Consider the following 19,934-nt stretch of genomic DNA (forward strand, 5'->3'; position numbering starts at 1 on the left):
CTTAGCATGAAATAAGCCTGAAATTGTAGCCTAGACCCAGACCATGAAAGAGCTTGAAATGCCAAGCCCTTGGCTTGGAGGAGTTTGCATCTTAAGAGTAATAGGGAACCCCTGCAGATTCTTCAACAGCATAGTGAAATAATTGGGCTTCTGCTTCAGTAAAATTATTTTGGAAGTTGAGTATAGGATGGATTGGAGGAAGCGATTGTGGAAGTAGAGAGGCCAGTTTGGAGAAATCACAGTAGATCACCATAGTCTCTTACCTATAAAGTTATGGACTTGGAAAAGAAGATCTCTAAGACCATTTCTAGTTCTGAATCTATGATGCTACAGAGGATTCTGGGAAGATGGCAGAGTGTGTCAGAAAATTCCAGGCTCTTCAAATTTCCCCTAAAAATAAATCAGAACATCACCTCAAACTGAAAATAGAGCAGCAGAAATAAACAAAAGTTGTCCTCCTAGAAGAACTTGAGAAGACCTCAGGAAAGACCCAAGCCCAGGAGCAGACACCTGGCCCAAATGAAGTGCCAAAATCTCCAAGCAGACTCCACTGAATCAATAAACAGCGAGCCCAGGGGACAGCTAGATTGGAGGAGGTAGCCTCAGCAGCAGAAACTGTCACATCACAGATAGTGTGTGCATCGTAAAGCTGAGCAGGAGAAGATGAAGAGCCTTTCTTTGTGGCTAGATGCCTAGCTGTGCTGCCCAGACCCATCTGGGCTTTGACTGTGGGCAAGGAGAAGTGAGCACACCCCAATCCTGTGAGTGTGGAGGGATGGGACTCTACTGGCTGTGGGCACTCACAGGGGAACAAAATCCCTGGTTTCAGTTTCTCCAGGGCAGAGGAGTGGACTGAAATTCACAGTCACCAACATGAGAAGGACTGAAGGGAGCAAAAACATTTGTGGTGATGATGTGGCTGGGGGCCTAGCCCTGGCTTAGGGGTAGAGAAGAGTCCTTGAGGACAGGACAGATAGAGTTCAGAATATAAAAGTAAGAAGGACCTGAGGCCTGGGGCACCAGGCATACAATAATAAGCTGCTAAAAATAAAATGAAACAAAATAAACACAAAAATGAGTAAGTGAAGGAGTAAAACCCCCAACCATAGATAGATAGCTTCTATGAGGATAGAAAAGATCTAGGTTCATATTCTGAGAAAGATAGTGAAGCCGAAAAAAACACTCCTGCTTTAAAGACAAATATCAAATGGTCACAAGGCCCAGAAGAGTTCTTGGGAAAACTTTAAAAGGACTTCAAAAATCAAAAAAGGAGAGATGGAGAAAAAATAAGGAAAAAAAATTAAGAGAAATCCAAGAAAATTATGAAGAGAAAGTCAGCCAATTGGAAAAAGTGCTCCAAAAACCTAAGGAAGAAAATAACTCCTTGAAAACTAGAATTGGGCAAGGGGAAGCTAATGACATTTCCTTGACATGATATAATAAAAAAGATGATTATACATGAAAATGCAAATCTATTATGTATAACTTGCAATTTCTTTTAAATATGTAATACATTTATTATGTAAATTTCTTTTTTTCTTTTCTTTTCTCTCCACCCAGAGATGTCTACCATTAGACACAAATAAGTACACAAATAGATACACATATGTATACACACATATAAATTTTTTTTTACATACTTCTATTTACCAGTTCTTTCTCTGGATGCAGACAGCATCTTTCTCTATATATCCTTTATAGTTAGTTTGGGTAATTGTAATAGACAAGATGACATTTAACTCAAAGTCATTCTTAAAACAATATTGCTGTTGCTGTATACAATGTGCTTTTGGTTCTGCTCACTTTGTTTTTCATCATTTTGTGTAAGACTTTCCACGCCTTTCTAACATCAAACTAATAATTTCTTATAGCACAATAGCATTCCATCACAACTATACACCACAACTTGTTTAGGCATTCCCCAAATGATGGGGATCCTTGCAATTTCCAATTATTTGCCAGCACAAAGATAGCTGTTATAAACATCCCATTCACACTGAAGTTATAATTACTATTTGCAAATTTTCTTCCATCTTATTGTTGCTTACTATTTTCTTTCTCAACATTTCTCTTTACCCTATCCCTGTTACCTTATTTTAAAACATCATCTTTCCACTCTCTATGTTACCCACACCTCCAAGAATCCCCCATCCCCTCCCTCTACTCCCCCAAACTCAACTCACACACTCTTCCAAAATAGCCCTCATCTAACGACATTATAAGATACCAAGAAACAATACAACAAAAGCAAAGAATGAAAAAAGATAGAAGAGAATGTGAACATCTCATTAGAAAAAAAACAATATGGAGAACAGATTAAGGAGAGATGATATAAGAATTATTGTACTACCTGAAAGTTACAGTAAAAAAATACCTTGATACAATATTGCAATGAATTATTAAAGAAAACTGCCCTAAAATTCTAGAATGAGAGGGTAAAGTACAAATAGAAAAAAATCACCAATCACCACCTGAAAGAGATGCCAGGATGAAAACTTAAAGGAATATCATTATCAAGTATCAAAGCTCCCAGGTTAAGGAAAAAATACTACAAGCAATAAGAAAAAAAAATTAAACAGTTCAGAGCTACATTCAGGATAATATAAGACCTACAAGCTTCCACATTAAGAGACCGCAGGACTCAGGACATTATATTTAGAAAGCAAAATAACTCTGTTGAAACCAAAAGTAAATTACCCAATAAAGATGAGTATAATCTAGAATGAGAAAAAAAATGGATATTTAATGAAATGAAAGACTTTCAGTTATTTGTGACAAAATTAAATGGAAAATCTGACGTATAAGATCTAGGAGAGACACAAGGTAAACATTAAAGAACAATTATAAGGGACTAAATAAGGTCAAACTATTTGCTTCTTAAAAGTGAAAAAAAATGTCAGTACCCTTAAGACTATCATCATTACTTGGGTAGTTTGAAAGAAAAGTTTAGACTGATTAAATGATCCTAAAAAGCAAAACTGAGTAGGGAGAGGTAAAAAAGAGCAATTACCATAGAACCCACAAAGTGACAGAGAGAAACAAATCTCCTGCCGAAGGTAGCCTGGCAGGCCGACAGGAAGGGTTCATCACAGCACACTGGCAGCTGAGTGCAATCCAGCATGAGCCACATGGTTTTGGCCCCAGGGAGGCAGCTGTGGCCAGAGCAGACTTTAGGAGAGTGAATCACCAGCAGCTGTGGCAGTTTCCAGACTTTTCAACCCATAAATGCCAAAAAGAAAGCAAAAGGTCAGTCAAGAACTCTGTTGGAAAGGAAGGGTGGGAGGTGGTAGAGTCGCGGTGGTTTCTGCAGTGTCTTCCATGTCTGCCCTGTGGCTGCCTCAGGGGCTCCTGGCTTACAGATCATAGGTGAACCAAATGACCATTCAGAGGGTAATAACTCTTGCTTTGACCTGTTTGGGTCTGGGGCACTTTCTTGGGAGGTGGTCCTGGGGTGAGAAACACCAGTTTGCCAGTTTGGTGTCTATAGAGAGGGCACCCTCCTCAGACCTCTGACATTTGTGAAAACTCCAGCAATTTGGGGCAAAGCTCTCCTCTTTGGAAGCAGAGTTCTACTGTGGCAAAGAGCTCAGACATCAAGTAATGACTGGCAATATGAGCAAGCAGAGGAAGCACAAACAGACCATAGAATTCTTTTTTTGGGGACTAAAAGGATCAAGGCATGGAATGGTAGGAAGACAATGAAGTTAGAACTCCTGCATCAAAAGCTTCCAAGAAAAAAATGAACTGGTTATCAAGAAGGATTTGGAAAATCAAATAAGAGAAGTGGAGGAAAAATTGGGAAGAGAAATGAGAATGATGCAAGAAAATCATGAAAAGAGAGTCAACAACCTGACTGAAGAAAATAACACCTTAAAAATAGACTAATTCAAATGGCAAAAGAGGCCCAAAAAGCCAATGAGGAGAAGAATGCCTTACAAAGCCAAATTTGCCAGATGGAAAAGGAATTTCAAAAAGTCACTGAAGATAATAACTCCTTCAAATTTAGATTGGAGCAATTGGAAGCTAATGACTTTATGAGAAATAAAGATACTATAAAACATATCCAAACAAATGAAAGAATAGAAGGCAATGTAAAATATCTCATTGGAAAAACCACTGACCTGGAAAATAGATCCAGGAGAGATAATTTAAAAATTATTGGGTTACCTGAAAGCCATGATCAAAAAAAGAACTTAGAACTCATCTTTCAAGAAATTCTCAAGGAAAATTGCTTTGATATTTTAGAACCAGAGGGCAAAATGGAAATTGAGAGAATTCACTGATCACCTCTTGGAAAAGATGCCAAAAAGAAAACTCCTAGGAATAATATAGCCAAATTCAAGAGTTCCCAGGTAAAGGACAAAATACTGCAAGCAGTCAGGAAGAAAAAAATTTGAGTATTGTGGAAATACAATCAGGATAACACAAGATATAGCAGCTTCTACATTAAGGGATCAAAGGGCTTGGAATATGGTATTCCAGAGGTCAGAGAACTAGGATTAAAACCAAGAACCACATACCCAGCAAAATTGAGTATAATGTTTCAGGGGGAAATATGTTTATTCAATGAAATAGACGACTTTCAAGCTTTCTTGATGAAAAAACCAGAGTTGAATAGAAAAGTTGACTTTCAAATACAAGAAGCAAGAGAAGCATGAGAAGGTAAACAGAGAAAAGAAATCATAAGAAACTTATTGAAATTGAACTATTTACATTCCTACATGGTAAAATGATAATTATAACTCATGAGACTTTTCTCAGTATGAAGATTGTTGATGGGAATATATATGTATACATACATATATACATTTATATAGGAGGGTATATATGCATATAAATACATACGTGAGTGTGTGTATATATGTGTACATGTATATATAGACAGAGGGTGCAGAATCAGTTGAATAGGAAGGGATATCTAAAAAATAAAATTAAGAAGTGAGAGAGGAATATAATGAGAGAAAGAGATAAGGAGAGATAGAATAGGGTAAATTACCTCATATAAAAGGGGCAAGAGAAAACTGTTACAATGGAGGGGAAGAACAGGAAAGCAAAATGGAATGGGTCAACGTTGCTCTAATTGAACTTGACTTAAGGAGGGAATAACATACACACTCATTTGGGTATCTTACCCAACAGGAAAATAGGGGAGAAGGGAATAAAAGTGGGGGATGATAGAAGGGAGAGCAGATTGAGGGTGAGGGTAGTTAGAAGTACATACTTTTGAAAAGGGTCAGGGTCAAAATAGAAAATAGAATAATTGGAGGCAGGGTTGGATGGAGGGAAATATAGTCGTTGTTTCTATATATCTACTATGGAGATGTTTTGTGTAACTACACATGTATAATCTGTATTGAATTGCTTTTCCTCCCAGTAGGGGTGGGTGATAAGGGAAGAAGGGACAGAATCTGGAAATCAAAGTTTTAAAATCAAATGCTAATATATATATATATATTCCCCATGCAACTGGGAAATAAGATATACAGGCACTGGGGCATAGAAATCTATCTTGCCCTACTAGAAAGTCAGAGGGGGAGGATGGAGGAGGATATAAGAGAGAGCAGATTGGGGGAAGGGGTATTCAGTAGAATCACTATTTTGGGATGGGGGGTAAGGGAAAGACAGGAAGAAAATTTGTAAGTCAAAATCTTATGGAAATGAATGTTGAAAACTAAAAATAAACAAATTAAACAAAAAAGAGCAATTACCTCATACAAATGAGGAGTTTAAGGAAGAACTAATACAGAGAAAGCAAGTGGGAGCGGAGGGCTTGTAGTGTTGGAACCTTACTCTCATCTGAACTGGGTTAAAGAAGGAAGAACATACATTTCTAGAAGGGTATAAAAGTCTTCTGAATCTATAAAGAGATTAGGAGGGTGAAGGGATAAGGGATGAGGAAAGGACACTTAGAAGAGAGTAGATTAAGGAATTAGAAGACAAGGCAGTGGTAGTGGTTAGAAGTAAATTAGGCAAGTGAGGAGGGACAGGGTAAATAGGGCATAAAGAATACATAGTGGGGAAAATAGGATGGAGGGAAATATACAACTAGTAATTATCCTGTGAATGTGAAATGGGAAGAACTCAACCATAAAACGAAAATGGATAGTAGAATGGATTGAAAATCAGAATTTGACAATATGTTGTTGACAAGAAACACAATTTAAATGAGAGTACACACAGAGTTAAAATAAAGGACTGGAGTAGAATTTATTATGCTTTAGCTGATGTAAAGCTAAAATAGATTTAATTAAAAGAGATAACAGGGAAATGACACTATCCAATATTGTTTAGAAATGCTAGAAATAGCAATAAGAGAAGAAAAAGAAATTGAAGGAATCAAAATGGGAAATGAGATAATAAGCATTTTCTACTTCCAGATACATTCTGTTACATAGTAACAGAAATTTTGTTTTAAGAGCAACTTTGAATGACATTTATTTTGAGTATCATAATACACAAATCGCTACAGAGGATCTATGAAGGAGGTTATCTACCTCCAAAGAAAGAACTGATAGATAAAAATATGTATAGCATGGTTCCACATATATATGTACAATTATTTATACATTCACATATATTTGTGTTTGTTGTCTTCTCTAGGATGCGTCAAGGAGAGAAAGAGAAAAAAGAAGCACACAGCAGGGAACAAAAGAAAACTTAGAAGTACAAAAATCAGGATATCTTTGAAAATATCGTGTAGTAACTATTGCATAGTTTAAAAAAGTAAACAGTCAGAAATGAAAATTCATGACTTTATATTGAATCCACTCACTATGTCATGCTGTGTATATGGAAATGTTTTTTGTCTCTTTTTGTGTTAAAGTTAAAAAGAATTAAAAAATTTAAAAAAGATAAAAACAACAGGAAAAAGAATACAAATGTATGATGCTTTGATCTGGGTTAGAGATGACAAGAATCTGAATGAGAGAGCTGGCTCCTAGAGGTGTAAGTGTATACAGCAATATATAAAATTGTCCTTTCCCACATTCACTGAGTGTCTCCTTTTCAAGGTCTTTTACTCTATCCTGGGGTCTCCTCTCAAGGACACTAATAGTAGGAGCTTGGCTAAGTTTCCTTCATTCAGTAATAGAGCTATAGGATAAGGAAATGACCTGGGATATCTTTGGTGTAAGGAGTTCCCAGTGAGAATCTTTCTCTGCCAATGCATGTTGGCATATTCTTTGAAATTCATAATCTTACATAGATACCTATGGCACCAAGGGTGTCTTGACCAGGGTTTCACAGTATAAAGCCACATATGAGCAGCTTTTCAGAGTACTGCTGCTGTGAACAGCTTTCAAGGTTCTGATTACATAGTATAGCAAACTCTCTATTTATTCAATAACGATTCAGAGCAAAACATTCACAGAAAATCAAGGTACAGCATTCACCATGTCACAACTCAACAGTTTATCACTAAAATGGCCATGTAGTTTTCACCAAAGTGGTCACACAGTTTTCAAGAAAGTACATTCATTTAGTCAATCACAAAATCCTTAATTCAATGACAAAGTACAAAAGTCAAAGTTCTTCACCCCTAGGTCACAGTAAATCATAATCTTTTCAGTCAGTACGCAGTATCTATGTAAAGTCTTCTTTCAGCTTGACTCAAGGCTGGCTCTCAGCTTCCGTGGTTCTTCTTCCATGGTCCCAGCTCTGTCACCTGAGTTCAAATGCAGGCAGCTTGCAGATCTTTGTCCATCTCCTTGTCCAATTCTTCATTCAGTTCCCATTCCATGTTGAAGTTCACAGTTTCCAGTCCCCCTCAAGTCCTTCATAGTTCCTGTTTTTGGAAAGACAAATCTTGACAGAGCCACAATAATATTCAGGCACATTGCCGGCACCATCATTAATTCCCTATCTGCCTGTGAAAACAAGGTCTGAGAACTCAATACAAATCATCAACATGGAAATCAACACAGACCCCAAACAAGATCCAATAGGTCAGCACAAATCATCAGTAAAGTCCCAGGACTTCCAAAACCCTCCTCCAGGACTTCTGTAAATATAAAATCAGAAAATCCTCTTTCAGGGCTTCCAGTAATATCCCAGGGCTTCTGTACAAAGTATCACAAACAAACATCAACACAGACAGAGCAGACAAACAGAGTTCCAGGATACCACAAGTTTTCTCCTTGACTCTGCCACCACAACAGTCTTCTTCTCAGTTCTGCTGTCTCTAGCCTGGAAATTCTCCTTATATAATGGTCATTAGCTCCTCTCCTTCCTGTTGCAGGAATTCATGAGTTCTAGGGTTCATAAGTTGTGGGTTTCACATGTTCTGTTTCTTAACAGACTTGATACAAGGCTCAAAAGAAACTTGAACTGAAACAATGTGTTAATTCAATAGCTGAAACAAGGTGTGAACTTCTTCTGTGCTTGCTATTACATACACAGCCAGTATGTGTCAAAGACCACATGCAAACCCATTTTTTTCCTGGCTTTGAAAACAGATCTCCAACTACTATGACATGTTCTCTTTATCAGTAATAGTTGTTGAGCTGTTTTTCAGTTATGTCTGACTCTTTGTATCTCCATTTGGGGTTTTCTTCAAAAAGATACTAGAATGGTTTCCCATTTTCTTGCCAGCTCATTTTACAGATGAGGAAACTGAGGCAACCAAGATTAAGTGACTTGCCCAGGGTCACAAAACTAGTAAGTGTCTGAGGCCAGATTTGAACTCAGGAAAGTGAGTCTTCCTGACTGCAGGACCAACACTCCATCCACTGCACCATCTAGTTCATCAGTAATAGCTATGGTAACTAGTGCACACACAAAACAGGCCACAGGTAAAAACAATCAACACAGTTAAAGAGTTGGGTGAAAAAACTCCTGCGGAAATTCTAGCATTATTAGGAGTATTTAGTGTGAAGAAGAGAATTTATTTTTTTTTTAAAGCAATTGGGGTTAAGTAACTTGCTCAAGGTTACACGGCCAGTTATTTCTGGGTGTGGTGCTGAGTATCTGAGCCCGGATTTGATCCAGGTCATCCCTACACTGGAGCCAGCGCTCTTACTCGCTGAGCCACCTGGCCGCCCCTAAGCAATTGGGCTTAAGTAACTTGCTCAAGGTTACACGGCCAGGTGTTTCTGGGTGGGTGCTAAGTGTCTGAGCCTGAGATTCGATGTCCAGGTCTTCTCAACACTGGAGCCGGTGCTCTTACTCGCTGTGCTACCTGGCCACCCCTGAAGAAGAGAATTTATAAGAAGGGTAATGAATTCACCAGGATCACCTTGCAGGAGATATGTCCATGAGGGATCAGATGCCACATAACTTTATTTTATAAAATTTCTAAATTCCAAAATTATTTGATTGCAATTTATGGTCAAATCTTAAGCTATATCTAAACATAAAAAAGTAATTGTGTTGCTGCTAATAATAAAAATAGCTAATATCTACATAGCACTTACTATGTCCCGGGCCCTGAGCCAGATATTTTATAATTATTATCTGATTTAATCCTCATAACCCTAGGAGGTAAGTACTATTGTTATCCCCATTTTATAGTCAAGACAGTGTTCAATGACTGGTCTAGGGTCACAGTTAGTAGGTTTCTGAGGCTGGGTTTGAACCCAGGTCTTTCTGACTGCAGGTCCAGCACTCCATTAGCTATTTCAATACCATTAGATATTGTAGAGACTAATTGAATAGTTGGGTTAGCTAAACAACTAAGCCTTGTTGAGTAAACAAACAATTATTTAGTGCCTATTCTGTGTCGGGCACTGTGCTCAGAGCTGGAGTTACAAAGAAAGGCAAAAGTAATCCCTGGCCTCAGGGAACTTACAATCTAACAGAGGGAGATAAAATGCAATCATCTTTGTACAAATAGGATATAAATGATAAACCGGAAAGAGAACAAGCATTTATAAGCGCCTACTATTTGCCAGGCACTGTGATAAGAACTTTACAAACAGCATCTCAGTCAATAAATTGGAGATAATCTGAGCTGCAAGGCACTAGCATTAACAGGGATAAGGTAAAGCATCTTGTAAAAATAGAATTTTGGGAGGGACTTCAAGGGTGTCAAGGAAGACGAAAGACACAGATGAAGAGAGGGAGAATTTCAGGCATGGGGAGCATCCATAGGAAAAGCATGGAATCAGATTGGGAAATAAAGTGTCTTTCTTGCATGAGGAACTCAGCAAGGAGGACAGAATCATTGAGTCATAGAATACATGGCGGGGGCAGGGGAGAATAAGAATATTAGAAAGGTAGAAAAGGCCTAGGTTATGAAGAACTTTAAACCCAATGGGGGATTTTGTATTTGATCCTGGAGGGAGTAGAGAGCCATTGGAGTTTACTGAAATAGGGAGTGACATGGTCAGACTCATGCTCTAGGAAGATTAAATAGCTAACTGGGGCAGGGAGGTGGATTGTAGAGAGACTTGAAATAATGTGGCTAACCAGAAGGCTGTTGCAATAGTGAGGTGATGAGGGCCTGTGCCAGGTGGCAGTATCAGAGGAGATAAGGAGCCCTCCAGAAGACACGATATGAAGATAGAATCAGTAAGACTTGGAAACAGATTAGATATGGAAGGTGAGAGAGAGTGAGGAGGGGAGGAAGATATGTAGGTTGTGAGTCTAGGGGACTGGAAGGTGGTGCTCTTAATAGCAAGGGAAGTTAGGAAGAGGGGAGGGTTTGGGGAAAAATATAATTAATTCCATTTTGGATGTTAAGTTTAAGATATCTATGGGACAGCTATGTTGAGATGTCCAATAGATAATAGGAGATGTGAGCCTTTATGTCAGTAGGCATGCTAAGGCTGGAAAACTAAGTCTGAGAATTATTTTCATCATTAAATGGGAACTGAGGAGATCGCTGTAAGGGTTATGGGATTTAAAGATCTTCCATGCCCCATGGACGTGCTGACATAGCAGGAAGGGGCGGAGCAAGAGAAAGCGAAAGCCAGGGAAAGCGAAAGCCGAGCTAGCGGTCCTGCGGTGGCTGGCGGTGGTTGCGACGGCGGCGGCAGCAGCAGAGGCAGTGGCAGCGTGAAGCCCTTTTTGAGTTAGGACTGCTAAGGACTTTCTGCTAAGGACTCCTGCTGAGGACTGCCAGGGGCCGGAGCTGCTGGGAGCGCGCTTCCCGGACACTGGGTGGTTGCTGTGCGTGGGGAGAGGAGGACCTTTACCTGAGGTAGCCTGTTCTGTTTTAAAGGCTTGAGAATGTGGGTGCTTTCTACTTTATCTATCTGTGCCAATATCACAACTACTCTGATGGCTTTCACTTTCTGGTTTTGGGACTCAGTCTTTTGGTATCTTAATAAATTTTCTAGTTTATTTCCCCATATGGCAAACATGATGTATTTTGTGATGGATAATTATATCAGCATATTTGTAATCTCTATAGGCATTGTGAATATGGCATTGCTGATACAATAACCAAGTGAAATAGTATGGAGGGAGAAGAGAAGAGGACCTAGGAGGCTCAGTTTGGATGAAGACCCAGCAAAGGAAAGTGAGAAAAAGCCATCAGACAGGTGGGAATAAAAGCAGACAATAATCATGTCATGAAAACCTAGAAAGAAGATCAAGGACAAGAGAGGGATTGATAGTGTCAAAAGCTCCAGAGAAGACAAAAAGGATGAAGACAGAAAAGGTCACCAGTTAGTGACTTTTTAGTAGTTGGTTAGCTCCCAAGCAAATCAGTCAAAATTATTTGTCTGTAGATACCACCTCAAATCTGTATGTTTGCATGATTGATTCTACTTACAATAGTGTTGTATCCATCTGTTCCTTTTTATTCCCATTGCCAATTATAATACAAGGCCACTTGGATGAATATATTAGCTTCCAACTTGTCATTCATCTTCTTTCTGCCCTTCCTCATCCATCTTTCTCACCATAATTGTAAAACTCATGGCCATCAGAACTCCCCAGTGTAAAAGAATCAGATTAAAGTATAATTAACAAATGTTTGATAAAATAAATAAAAATAAAATATAATGTTAATTTGTGATTTTATGTAGATATTGATAGAAATAAATAGAAACAGATCCCTTTGGGCTATAGATACATAGATATAGCCTATGTGTGTGTATATATATAAGACATATGTGTATATACATATATATTATGTAAATGTATGTGCATATGGATGGATGGATCCAAAAGGGATCTGTTTTTATTTGATTTTGACACCACTGCTTCTTATTACTGCCAGAGTCATCTTTCTTGTCACAGATCTGCTTAAGTCACTCTTCCACTCAAAAACTTTCAACGGCTCCCTATTGCCAATGAAATCGAGTCTAAGTTCTTTAGCATGGCACCAATGGATAGAGTGATTTTAAGTGAGAGAGCTGACTGGCAGGTAACTGCCTGAAAATAGTGATTAAGGACAATGCTAACACTTCCTCCTGACTCTCTGTATCAAGGGGTATAAGAGAAGGAACAGTGAGTCTTTTGGAAGATACTCAAAGATATGGTATCTTCTGGGGAAAAGCTAGGTTTCAATGAATACTAGAAGATGGGGAAAAATGAGAAGAAGATCTCTAAGATCACAAGATCATAGATTTAAAGCTGAAAGCAACCTTGGAGGCCATCTAATTCATTGTATTGGTAATGATATTTGCAGCTGCTGTGGAGGTGTAAGACCAATAACACCAGCACACAGGAGGGTTGCTAGCACAGGTTCTTTAATCTGCTTTTCTAAAGGAAAGACAGCTTCAGTGGGATTAATAATCTCACTTTAATTAAACAATGCAGAAAGATCAGAGAGATGAACAATGCAGAAAGATCAGAAAGATATATAAAAATCCAAGAAAGACTCAATTGACAGGGCTCCAACTGTCTTAACAGAGTAATAGAGCTATTTGCATACATCACTGGACCAGGGAGCACTGACATCTGGGTTCACAAAGCCAGGGGAACCCCTTAACAATGGCTACCCAGAGTCTCATCAGGGAAATCACAAAGACCTCAAGCAAAACATTCTTCCCATGAGTGAGCCCTAAGGTAAAATACCAACCTCCCAGAGTATATGACGTTTTCAAACAAAGACTCAGCACCTGATTGGCTCAGTGCTATAAAGCTTGAAAATCTATGTACTTCAGCACTTAATTGGATCCATGTAATTGGCTCTGTGCCAGGATTCTATGTGACTCAGGATGTGTCACAACTGTGAACCAGGCTAGAGCTTAAAACAGCAAGATATCCATGATTGAAATACTCATGTACCTTTAGACCTGGGAACACAGCTCTTGCTCCAAGGGGGAAAGGGGACACATGTGGTAACATAGGCCTATTAATGTACTAGGAAGATTGTATATGGCCTTAACCCTTCATTCATCTACTCCTTTTAAAGATGAAGAAATTGAGGCTCGGAAAGGTGAAATAAATTGTTCAAGGTCACAAAAGTAGTAAGTGGCAGAGCAAAGATTTGAACTCAAGTATTCTGACTATAAATCTAGTGTTTCCAAAACAAACAAGAAAGAAGTCAAGTAGGTGAATAGAATTTTAGAAAAAGTCAGATATGGTAGACCTCTGGAGAAAACTGAATGGGGATAGAAAAGAATGTACCTTTTGCTCAGCAGTACACGGCACCTTCACAAAAATTGACCATGTACTATAGCATACAAACCTCACAGTCCAGCACAGAAAAGCTAAAATATTAAATGAATCCTTTTCAGATCATGATGCAATAAAAATTGTATGTAATAAATCTAGTGAGTTTTCCTCTGCATTTCAATAGAGGAAAATTCTGTGAGGACAGAATGTAGAGAGGTGGCAGAAGAGTATAGCAGTGGGAAAAGACTAAGAAAAGAACATATTATTAGAGGTGTTGGTGAGCCTGACAGTCATGACAAGCACTGAACTATTGCTGATCCCACAGTAATTCCATATATCCTTTATGGCATCAGTCACTAGGTTAGATGATTCATAGGGCATTGGGGGAGGGTGGGAAGGTGGAGAGGTGGATTGTATTTTGCTCTTCCAAAGTGTGAAGGAGTTCTGGGACAGTGGCAAGGTAGTGCTACTCCTGTCCCAGGAAAAGGAACAGATGGATGCAAGAAGCAGGGAGTAGAGTGGGGAGAAGTCTGCATTAGGTGGGGGAGAGGGAAGGATATAGAAACAGAAAGCATATCTACTGGGGTGGGAGGGAGGAGGTTATACTCAAAGAATATCAATTTCTGGGACACATTTGAGATTATCCACTGCCAATTCTGACTTTGGATAGAATAGTAATTTTTTCTCATTTATTTGTTTTATTTTTAATTTATGGAAGAAACAAGCATTTCCATAACACAGCATAATAAAAAAATATGATTTACCTGAAACTGCTAATCTATTGTGATGTACAACTTGCTATTCCTTTTACATATATAATAAAGTTATCATGTAAAGTTCTTTTTTTCCTTTTTTTCTTCTGTTCTCCCCTCACACTTTATAGATGGCTCCCATTAGACACAAATAGGTATATTTATGTAAAATTATTCTATACAAACTTCTATTTGTCAGCTCTTCCTCTGGATGTAGATTTCATTTTCATGTACATGTCCTTTATAGTTAATTTGTATATTTATAATAGTCAAAATGACAATCACTTAATGTTGATCTTAAAACAGTATTTCTCTTATTGTATATAATAATTGCAAAACAATAATTTGGCCATTATCATCATCATCATCATCTAAAATTTATATAATTCTTTAACGTTTGTAAAAACTTTCACACATTAGCTATAATAATAATAAAAGCAGTTATAATATGTTTTGTCAAATTAAGTACATTATCAAAATATTTTACATAAAGGGAAAGGATGTGAAAAGAACTCTAAACTTGGAATCACAGGACTTAAGTTCAAATACTGGCTCTACCATTTATCTTATATGACCTTGAACAAGCAACTCTAACTCTTTTTTAGGCCTCAGTTTCCTCAACTGTAAAATGAGAGGGTTGAACTAGATGATCTCTAAGGTTTCTTCTAAGCTTTAAAAAAGTCTCTATAAGGTGCTCTGACATGATGGAACAATTTAAGATAAAGAGAGAAAGCCTGCCAACCTTTGATACCATTCTTCTCAGTATTCTCATCATTGACCCAATTAGATTATTCTGGAATAGATCTTGGCTAATTTACAAGAGTTTAAAATCAAGAGATTTATTGTTTTTTAGATCACATGTTGTGTCATCTATGAAAAAATGTTTCTGGGGTCCCATGTGACCAGAATATTCACTTAGTATGAACAAAGAAAGCCCCAGCTGTTTTGTGTTTGACTCCACCAACCCTAAGCAGAAAATAAAATTTTTTTGGTATCATTTGTTTTTAAGAGCTGAGCTCCAAACCCAATAAACAAAGGAAAAAAATCCTCATAGAATCTCCTTGAGGTCTCAGAACTTCCAAGGAAAAGTTTTTTAATTTTTACTTTTTTTTCCAACCAATTCACTTTATCCTGTGGCCTGACATATTTTAAAAGCTGTCATTGTGCTCTGAGGAACAGAAAACCTTTAGTTCTCAAGATGTCAAGTTTGGAGCAACTAGAAGGAGGAAAAGGGCGACCTGAGCAATTTCGGTGTCCTGAAATGTACTGGTTCCATTACCACAACAACTCTAACCTCAGCATCCCTACTTTCTGAGTTCCTTTGCCATCTGTCTTTTATGAAGAAGCACTTTTAAAATGAAGCATCGTAAACACTCGCCATTCAGTTTCGGTATCATTGGCATATAACCCAAGCTACCTGTAAGAAAGGAGGGAGGAGATAGGTATGCCCAGCCCAAAGGAGCTCATCTGTGTGGTCAATGAGGAGAGGAAGGTCAGAATTAGGTCAACTGGTAACTTTTTATTTTAACAAATTATTCTTAATAATCTAGGTACTCGACTGTTATTTTATGGTGAGAAGAACTGTAAGAGTACTTAGTACTCTCTAAATTCAGACTTTGGAGTTTAAGCCCTGGTCACCCTGTCACAGTAACATTTCTTTTGTGTATTGTACATATTGTAGCATTCCAATCTTTAGCTTTCAAAGTCCTTCTTTATGTTGTTCCAACAGTGAAAACTCAGTCCAAGGGAATGACAATGGTGTCACTCCAATTATCTCATGACTTTGCGGTGGATCCCAGAATTTCCTAACTGTATTGAAACCAGGAAGATGTTGAATGTTTGGGAACATTAAGAAATAGACTGCTTGTTTTTCATTAACTGTAGCTAAAGCATTAATCCCAGTCTATATTGGTCAGTGTAAAATAACGAGGAAAAACTCAGGCTGTTTTCATACTACAAAAATATCCTGATCTTTTGGCCAACTAACTAATACTTAGGTGTGGCCTATATGATGTCTCTAAGTAATGAATAATTTAGAACTTGTCTGATGGCATAGGACCAAAAAAGTGTCTAATTATATCAAGGGAACTAGAAAAGAAAAGATGGTGGGTCTTTTTGGCAGGCAGATTGAAATCATTTGCCAAAGTGTGCTTTGAAAAAGCTAAATGCTGATAGAAAAGCAAGACCAAACCCTCTAAACTAGGGGTGGGGAACCTGTAGCCTTGAGGACACATGTGGCCCTTTAGGTTCTCAAGTGCAGCCCTTTGACTAAATCCAGACTTCGTACAGCAAATCCCCTTAATAAAAGGATTTGTTCTGTGAAGTTTGGATTCAGTCAAAGGGCAGCACTTGAGCACCTAGAGGGCCAAATGTGGCCTAAACCCTAAAGTGGGAAGCTGGTGTGGATGTTTAAGGCTTAAGCTCCAAAGTGGATGATGGTATAATGTGAGCCTTGAAAAATATCCCAGAAATTAGTCTAATTGTTGCTTGATTTTTTTTTTTGCTATTGTCATTGTAGGCTCACTCCAAAGAAGTATGTAGTTTCTAACAGGAGAAAATGAGCACCAGGAGCACCAGGTAGTTCCCTGACAAACACTGAACTTGATCCTCCCTCACCTTTTCTCAGAGCACAGCAGCACAGTGGAATGGAGAACTGGATAGAGAATCAAGAGATCTGAATCTGAATGCAATCTTTGACATTTAACTAATTGTATAACAATTCCATAGGTAGGTCACCCAAACTCTCCTTATTTTTCTTATCTGTAAAATATTAATAACAATTCCTATAGCAAATTTCTGTTAGTTTTAGTAAGAGGATCAAATGAGAGGATATCAGGTTTTTTTTTTTTAATTTTAAATTGATAATACATTGTTTACCATGAAAGTAACATTTCCCTATACTCTCTTCTTCATTCTTCCTCTTTTCTGGGATAACAGGTGTTTGTAAGAGAGATTAAATACATATTTGAGATCAACCTCTGCCACCACTAAAAATGGCACACATGAAAAGGATAGACTTATGTGTCTGTGCCTAATATAAATAAGGGGATTAGACTGTATCTTGTAAACAATCAAAAATCTACATATCGCTATAAATAGCCTAAATTCTGCCTTCCAATCCCTCAATTTCCCAACTACTTAACATCTTGAATTCACATTTAATGATGAATTCAGCCTTTGGTTGGTTTCTACCTACTTGGCCATACCTCTTTCTTTACCTTCCCTTTATATTGTTTAATTTGTCCAACTTAACACAAGAGCATAGTTTAAATAGATATTTGAATTAAATTAGTAAATGGATTATTTGTTTGTTTCAGTTGTGTCCAAATCTCCATAACCCCATTTGGGGTTTTCTTGGCAAGGATATGGGAGTGGTTTGCCACTTCCTTCTCCAGTTCATTTAACAGATGAGGAAACTGAGGCAAAAGGGTTAAGTTAATTGTCCAGGGTAACACAGCTAGTAAGTATCTGAGACTGAATTTGAACTCAGGTTCTCCTGACTCCAGGGCCAGCACTGTCTCCACTGTGCAACCTACCATAGTAAAAAGAAAAAGAATGAATTACATAACATAGACTGCATATTGTTTTCAACATTGACATCCAGCCACTCCCAAAGCCAAAAAAAAACCCCTTTTAGTCTGGAATTTATCTTCTCTCTATTAGATATCCCATGAAGCCTATAGACCCCTTTTCAGAATAATGTTTTAAATGCACAAAAAATATATATGATTAAATAAGATTATACTGAAATATAGTCATCAAAATATTTATTGAAAAGCTCAAAGACACTACGTTATGGGTCTCTGATTTAACCCATCCTTCTCACTTTACTGAAAAGCACACTTGGTCCCAGAAATATAAAATAGTTCCAAGATCACATAGATAGTAAGTGGCAGAATCTGGGTCCAAACCCAGGTCCTTTGATTCTAAATTTGACAGTTTTTGCACTATCATACATCTCTAAGGTCCTTTTTAACCCTGTGTCTGTGAACCAAAGGAATATATAATCTTACATTCTTACCTAATGGAATGTAATCTCTCTGAGGGCAAGAATTGTTTAGTTTCATTCCCAATGCCCAGCATAAAGGAGGCACTTTATAAATATTTGATTGATTGATTGGAAAACATACCTTGACCAATTATAGAGTTTTAAGTAGAGATTTGAAGTCTCTCACGTACACAGATCACATCCCCATAATACTACCCAACCAGCTCATTTCTTTATGTGAAGGGAATAGAATCAGGGTCCTTGATTTACTATTGATTGATGAGACTTTTAATGCCTCTTTTGGCAGCATTCCCATTGTCTTTTCTTTACAATTATGTATTTAAGAGCTTGAGCAATTGAGTGATATGTGGAAATACTTGAAGATGATGAAATCCTATCTTCAGAGAGTAATGTTATTTTCCAGTATAACAAGTAGCTTAGACTATATTCTTTTAGGATCCAGACTTAAGTCAGTTGTTTTTCAAAAAAATAAATCATCGTCTGATATTCCCACCTTTGGGACAGCCCTTAGGTCACAACACTTAACATTTTTTTCAAACCTTTATTGCATGTTTTGGTAGCAGATGTCAAGTAGACTGACTATTGCAATTTATAAAGCATGACTTATGACTTCCTTTTGGATAAAGTGCTGCAGAATGCTATCTCTTTTTATATACAGTAAGACCAAAAAAAGCAAACCTCCCTCCAAAAAAACTCTGCTCCCCCCAAAAGAAAAAAACACTCCAGTTTGTCAAAACTTCAGAAGAAAAATGAACTGACAGAAAAAATAGTAACAGCTCTTCAATGAAAAGAAAAACAGAAAAAGTCTCAAGACCACTGGAGAAGACAGAGTTCTTTCCTGTTTTGTTTCGTTTTTCTTTAAATTATTTAACCAAATGAATGAGAATTCAGTTACCTTTCCATTAGGACTTTGAAATGCACTGAACTCAGTGCAAATTTTAAAGAGGGGTGTTGACATGCTCTGTCTTCTCCAGGAAAAATAAAATAAAATAAATGTTGATTAGGATGAGAAGGGTGAGATTCATGTTGTGAGGAAGGAACCCTTGAAGAAATTGGGAAAGTTTGGTCTGTAGAAGAGAAGCTCTTTGTGAAAGCAAGGGAGGAGGGGGAGACAAAGATTTACAGGACAAATATTTGTTGAAGAGAGATTAGACAAGAAAGAATATTGGGCTGAATATCAGGAAGAAGTTTCTCTAGGAAGTAAGTGGAATCGTGGAATAGGTAATGCAGTCACAAAAACCAGAGTGCATCAGACCTCAGATACTTACTAGTTGGGTAACCTTGGGCAAGTCACTTTACCTTAAAGTTTCCATTATCTGTTAAATGGGGATGAAGATTACATTGTTAGTTTAGGTATAGAGTTTTTATTAGGATCAAATGAGATCTATGTATAAAGTAAGTTAGAGTTGTTCAGTCATTAAGTCATCAAACATTATTATGTTGTTTTATTTTTTAATGTGGTCATAAATTGATTGGACTAGATAGACCAAAGCAAGGTGGGTTTTGTTTGTTCTTTTAATTGGGATTGGTTAGACTTGAGTCTATTTGAAGACAGTTAATAATAACGAGCAGGAGGATGAGGGGGAGGAGGAAGATGATAGCAAAGGAAGAGAATAAGTATTAATAAAGTGCCTGCTATATTTTAGGGACTGTTAAGTGTTTTTGTA

The sequence above is a fragment of the Petaurus breviceps genome, unplaced genomic scaffold, assembly GCF_028583685.1.
Source record: "Petaurus breviceps papuanus isolate PSGF00001 unplaced genomic scaffold, PetGlider_PUasm1.0 77, whole genome shotgun sequence".
Taxonomy (NCBI): domain Eukaryota; kingdom Metazoa; phylum Chordata; class Mammalia; order Diprotodontia; family Petauridae; genus Petaurus; species Petaurus breviceps.